Below are 7,065 nucleotides of genomic sequence, written 5' to 3'. Positions count from 1 at the left end.
GTGAAGCAATGCAGAAATGTGTTGGGACTATATAAATACCAGGAAATAAAATAAATACAGTAATCTAATTAGATTCAGCTAATCAACTTTTAAATTGGGGAACTAAGTAAACTTCATGGTATTTCTGTTTAATAACACAAAGCCATAATGTTTGTTTCACTAAACCATATAAACAGCTGTGCTTATACCTGCACATATACTTGTAGCACTGAAAAAATTAAACAATATCACAGGTTATGATTGATAAGGCCATTAGCATCAAGTATGGAAGGGAATGCTATACAGGGGATCTTTTATCTGGAAACCTGTTATCCAGAAAGCTCCGAATTACGGGAAAGCGATCTCCCATAGACTCCATTTTAATCAAATAATTCTAATTTCCTTTTTCTCTGTATTTATAAAACAGTACATTGTACTTGATCCCAACTAGGATATAATTACACCTTACTGAAATTAAAAACATCTTATTGGGTATAATTTAATGTTTAAAGGAGAAACAAACCCTACCCTCTACCCTGCGTAGACCAACCTCCGTCCTCCCCCCACAGCCTAACTGCCCCCCCCCCTTCGTGGCAAATCTGGCCTCCGGAGTTCAGTACAGTAAAAGCTTGTGTTGCAATCAGCATGGATTTATGCTACTTTAGTTAACATTAAGTTCATTGTACTGGCTTATTACAGTAAACCGCAAACAAGTCAAAACTTGACTGAATTGAAGAATTGTTTGTGTAAATAAAGAAAAATGGAGAACGGCATTGTGGTATTTTGCAACTGTCTGGATAAGATCCCACCTTTGTATACTTTAACATATTGAACAGCCATCCTACAAGTTTATATGGATGATAATAATACCAGCATAGGATTATACTTCAAATAAGTTATTTAGTCAGCACTCACCCACTTATTAACCTCTTAGTGATTCTGGCGGTGCACGTGTCCAGTGGCCCAATGTCCAACCGATTTCACGAAATGTTCCAATATATGACACAGCTCCAGTCGAGATAATAATTTAAAAAGCCTTTATTTGCTCATGGCTTCAGGATCTACAACAGACATGACGTTTCGGGCTCACCTGTAGCCCTTTTTCAAATTACTGATACATTCATGTGGCTACAATTTATACTCATTGTCACAGCGCCATCTCTTGGCTACATTGTTTCAGTGCTCCAACAAAAAATTACAATTTTAACATAGTCTCACTTATCTTTCTCTGTAACTTTTAGACTTATCTGTCTGACTTAAACTTCAAAGTCTTTGTACATCTGGATATATTGGTGATCCTTACAGATCAGTCCATATTCTGAAAAATATAAAATTACAAATATTAAAATTACAACTGAATAAAAACTATTCTATCATCAACTTTTTTTGAAGTATAGAGATTACCTAAAAATAGGATGTAAATCATATTCACGGTTAAGGCCATGGGGTTCTAGGGTTTCCAGTGTACGAATCCATTTCGCTTCTTTCTTTGGTAATTCTTTTATCCTGTTCCCTCCCCGGCAGGGTATAGGGACTTGATCAATCACTTGAAATTTTAATTGATGAACCCCATGAGCCTTATCCGTAAAATGAGCTGAGACTGCCTGATCTAATTTCTTTAATTTAATTGCCGACTTGTGTTCTCTTATTCTTTCTTTAACCATCCTTGTGGTTTGGCCCACATATACCAAGCCGCACGGACATTTTATAACATAAATTACAAATGTAGATGCACATGTAAAGTAACCATTGATTTTTATAGGGTTTCCCTTTCGCGGGTGGTATATAGTGTCCCCCCTCTGACAATTGGAGCAACAATTGCAAGAAAGACATGGAAATAATCCATTCTTTCTAGGCCTCAAAAATTGTTGTTTATTACCTATGCTGCCCACATCTGATCTGACTAACTGAGACCCCAATGTTTTGTTCCTTTTATACGACATTACTGGGGGTTGTCTAAAGCTCTCTATTTCCGGTAACCCATCCTTCAGTACTCCCCAGTGTCTCCTTATAATTTTTGCAACATCTCCACTTACGGAAGTAAATTTGGTCACAAAGGGGATATGTTTTATCTTCTCTTTTTGAGTTTTTTGTAAACTTCCCTCTTGTGCCTCCACTACTGCTCTTTGTTGCTCCAAGAGGGGTTTTGGATACCCCCTCTGTAGGAACCTTTCCTCCATATTGTCTAATTGCTTAGACTGCCTCTGTTCATCCGTTACTATCCTTTTCACCCTTAAAAACTGGGACTTTGGTAATGACTTACGTGTTTGAATAGGGTGAAACGACTTATAATGCAAAATGGTGTTTTTATCAGTTGCTTTTATGAACAAATCTGTCACTAACTCGCTCCCCTCTTTGATCACCAAGGTCATCAGCATGGATGGTAAATTTTATATTAGGTAAAACAGAGTTCATATATTCATGAAATCCCTGTAGGGACTCCTGTGGCCCCGTCCACACCGCAAACACATCATCAATAAAGCGTAATCAAATTAAGCAATGTTTTTGGAAGCTTTTGTTAGTATAAATATATCTCATTTCAAAACCATTCATATAGATGTTTGCGTAGGACGGGGCCACATTAGAGCCCATTGCCGTTCCACGAATTTGCATATAGAATTTGTCCTGGAAAAGGAAATAATTATTGTATAACACAATCTCCAAACATTTCAACACAAAATTTTTTTGAGCCCCATCCATGGATTCGTCAAGTTCAAGTTCAGAGCGGACCGCCTCTACACCCCCCATCATGTGGGATGGAGGTGTAGAGGCTCTCCACATCGAACGTTACCAAAATTTCATCATTTGGAATTTGTTGTAAATGTCTTAGTTTTGACAAAAAATGGCTAGTGTCCTTCAAAAATGATTTATGTTTGAACACATATTCCCTTATAATATTATCTGTGAAGATAGATAATGGCGAAAGTATCGAATCAATACATGATACAATTGGGCGTCCCGGTGGACAATACAGACGCTTGTGAATTTTTGGCAGTGTATAGAAGATTGGGGAAACAGGATGTGTTTGTTTTAAAAATTTTGCCAATGTATCATCAATTACTGATATTTCAAAAGCATCCTGTATTAAACTGTCCACTTTTCTTTGGATTGAAAAAACTGGGTTATTATCCAATGGCCTATATGTAATGGTATCACTCAATTGTTGTAATATCTCTTCGACATAGTACTTTTTATCCATTATAACAGTGGCTCCCCCTTTATCAGCAGACTTTACAACAATTGAGTTGTTATTTGCTATATCCTGAAATGCTTCATACTCCTGTTTGTTCATGTTATAAGGAATTTTGTGGTATCTCCCACTTCTATACATTGCCTCCAAATCAGATATTTCACGTGACACATTTAACATAAATGCATTGACAAAAATATTATCCACATCTGGTTTAAATTCACTCTGTGGCTTCAACCCTAATTGTTTACCCTTAAAGATATTAGGGTTATCCATAGGCTGTTCCCCCTTCTCTTGGGCAAATTGAACCTTTAATTTAATGTCCCTATAGAAACGGTATAGTTCCAAGTCCAGGGTAAAAAAGTCAGGCCCTGTTGTTACCCCAAACGATAGCCCCTTGGAAAGTACCTGTTCTTGAAGAGGTGACAGGGCCCTGCTGGAAATGTTCACCACCGTCTCGGCCTAGGACGAGCTCCTTGCTGGCTTTTTTTCTTCTTTGTGGTGCTTTCTCCCTGCCCGTCGTCGCTTTCAGAGGGGCCCTCGGTTGACTGCGATCCACCTAAAAAAGAAGAATTTGTGGATGCGGAGTCAGAGCGTTGGCGTGGTGGAATTTCCTCTATCCGACCACGCGGCCTCCAGTTTGTGCGTTGCGATAACCCCTGCATCTCATCTCATAAATATATGCATGATCATTTTTTAATGTAACATGGATTATCTAACACATAGATCATTGTATCTGAACAAAGCCAGTAGTCCATTGGGTGATATATGGCAATTGTAACATATGCTTGTGATTGGTTTTACTAAGGGGAGGGACTACATGTGCTAGTACTTCAGGAACAGAGCAAGAGAGACTAGTTGGATTCTGCCTATGACTAAGTGCTGGGTAAGCATGAAATGCGTTAGGCGTTAGAGGGGATACTATCCATGTCTTTTAACTATTGATGTGAATAAAATATATTTTTTTTACTTACTAGCATGCCTTGGAGAAATTATTGAGTTTATGGTTTTACCTCTGTTTGGTCACTAGAGGTCTCCGGCATGCTTACCAGTAACATTTACTGATTCTGCTCCCAATTTGATTCTAATCACAGTGTAATGAAACATGATCCATGTCCATGACATGAAAACTGCAGTACATGTGCTCATACTCCGCACAGGTGGCCCATCAAAGGTCCTCCTTAATACATGGTGTCCCTCTCAAATGACATACAAATAATTCTGGCTGCAGTTTATGCTCTGCTATCTGACATGGCAATTTGACTGCTTTACATAGGAAGGTACTAGATATCTGTTGACTCCCTATTCGGCATGTGGTTGTTTGAGTAGACCAACTATTGGATGTGGCTGGGTTTGATACATATTCATATTAAAGGGATACTGTCATGGGAAAAAATTTTTTTTTCAAAATGAATCAATTAATAGTGTTGCTCCAGCAATATTCTGCACTGAAATCCATTTCTCAAAAGAGCAAACTGATTTTTTTATATTCAATTTTGAAATCTGACATGGGGCTAGACATTTTGTCAATTTCCCAGCTGCCCCAAGTCATGTGACTTGTGCTTTGATAAACTTCAATCACGCTTTACTGCTCTACTGCAAGTTGGAGTGATATCACCCCCCCTTCCTTTTCCCCCCCAGCAGCCAAACAAAAGAACAATGGGAAGGTAACCAGATAACAGCTCCCTTACACAAGATAACAGCTGCCTGGTAGATCTAAGAACAGCACTCAATAGTAAAAACCCATGTCCCACTGAGACACATTCAGTTACATTGAGAAGGAAAAACAGCAGCCTGCCAGAAAGCATTTCTCTCCTAAAGTGCAGGCACAAGTCACATGACTTGGGGCAGCTGGGAAATTGACAAAATGTCTAGCCCCATGTCAGATTTCAAAATTGAATATAAAAAAATCTGTTTGCTCTTTTGAAAAATGGATTTCAGTGCAGAATTCTGCTGGAGTAGCACTATTAACTGATGTGTTTTGAAAAAAACATGTTTTCCAATGACAGGATCCCTTTAATGTTTAAAGTCCAGGGATCAAGAATGAAAGCTTAAAGGAGAACTAAAGTCTAACTAAACAAGTAGCTCGAAATGTTGTACATTATGTTTTGGGCTCCTGTACCAGCCCAAGGCAACCACAGCCATTTAGCAGTAAAGATCTGCTTCTCCAAAGATGCCCCAGTAGCTCCCCATCTTCTTTTCTGCTGTTTCACTGCACATGCTCTGTGCTGCTGTCACTTACTGAGCTTAGGGACCCACTCACAATATACAGTAAACATAGAATATAAATGTCACAATATAAGGCTGATTAGTAATTAATATGCATAATTACTACATGGCAGCATAGAAACCAGTGCAACTAGCATCAGAATTTAATAATCAGTCCTGTAGCATCAACTTATATTACAGGTCAACCTCATTTTCTGCTGGATAATTAGTGACGACCCCTAAGCTTAGCTTCTCAACAGCTGCTCAGAGCCCACTGAGCATGTGAGTGTCACAGACACTTTCCAAGATAGTGACCCCCTGTGACAAGTTTGAACTCCTGGATCATTGTTGCTATTGAGAAACTGAAACTTTAGGCTGGTGCAATAAGTTGAGTATATAAAATATGGTATTTTTAACCATATTCATTTTTAGGGTTTAGTTATCCTTTAAGGAATGGTCTTTCAATGTCATTCTTTTTGATATTTTACCTTTGCCACCTGCAACATTAGAGGTCCCTAGGCAGCAGCAGCAGCAGCAGTGTAACCAAGTGGGAAGCCACTGGCTGACCAGCTGGGCCTTAGCTTCAGCCTAATAAGGAGGACATTGCATTTGTAAAAGTGAAGGGTAGCTTTAAACAATAAAGGGAAAAATAAAATCACCAAAGAAAAGACAGACAGGCAGCATTAAACACTGACAAATTGAAGGGCTCTTACATACTAGCGTTTCTTCTGGTTCTGGTTGTACATTATCATCTACTACTGACCATAGCATAAGCTGTATCTAGTAAGTGTCACCCTCTGCTTTACTCCAGCATACCCCCCAGAGTTAAGTAATATGGCCACAGGGGAGGGTGTTTGGGTGGGTGTGTGTTATGCCCCACACACATACCCCTTACCAACGCCACCCGTTTCTGTGTATAATCAAAATTCTTGATCAAGATGCAAACATGCCAGATGGCCAAAAGGCACGCCATTAACCCCAGACAAACTAGTAAGATCACTGAAAAAGTACCCATAAGCATTCCATTAGCTCCAGATATGCCACTGATAAATGCCCAATGGGATCTCCAGACATGACTTTAAGATGACCGAACGTTCTAGACCAGAAGACACGGGACATTTTAAGGATGATATAGGGCAGTGGGCATTGGGTGAAAAATCAGGACTGTCCTGCTAAAAGCAGGACAGTTGAGAGGTATGGTACATGTAGCAAAGCGTTAAATTATAGAAGCAATGGAATGTGAGTTCTAAGAAATTGTGGGCTGGACCAGGGGGCAGGTGGGAATTTGCTTTAACTTTACTAAACCTGGAATGCTCATGTTTAGTGTCTGGGCCATCAGCAATTTTAATAATTAAGCTCTTTCTTTTGTATCACCAATGCCCCAGCTTTGTTCTGTCTGCAAAAGAGAAAAAGCTGTTTTTGATGATGTGAAAAGAGAGAAAAAGCTGTTTTTGAAGATGTGAAAAGAGAGGAGGGAAGGCCACAAATCAGCCTCATAGCTTGCGTGTTGCTTATAATTTTTAAAGGCTTCTTAGTCTTCTGACTTCTGAGTATATGCAGTGATTTATAGTTATAGTATATGCTTTATACTACTATAGCCGTATGCTCCCTGTGTGTGCCATACTCTGCCTGCCCTATGTTCCCTGTGAGTGTGCCATACTCTGCCTGCTCTATGTTCCCTGTGAGTG

Source organism: Xenopus laevis, chromosome 3L (genome assembly GCF_017654675.1).
Source record: "Xenopus laevis strain J_2021 chromosome 3L, Xenopus_laevis_v10.1, whole genome shotgun sequence".
Taxonomy (NCBI): Eukaryota; Metazoa; Chordata; class Amphibia; order Anura; family Pipidae; genus Xenopus; species Xenopus laevis.
The sequence above is the reverse complement of the archived record's forward strand: the minus strand, read 5'-3'. Positions refer to the sequence as shown.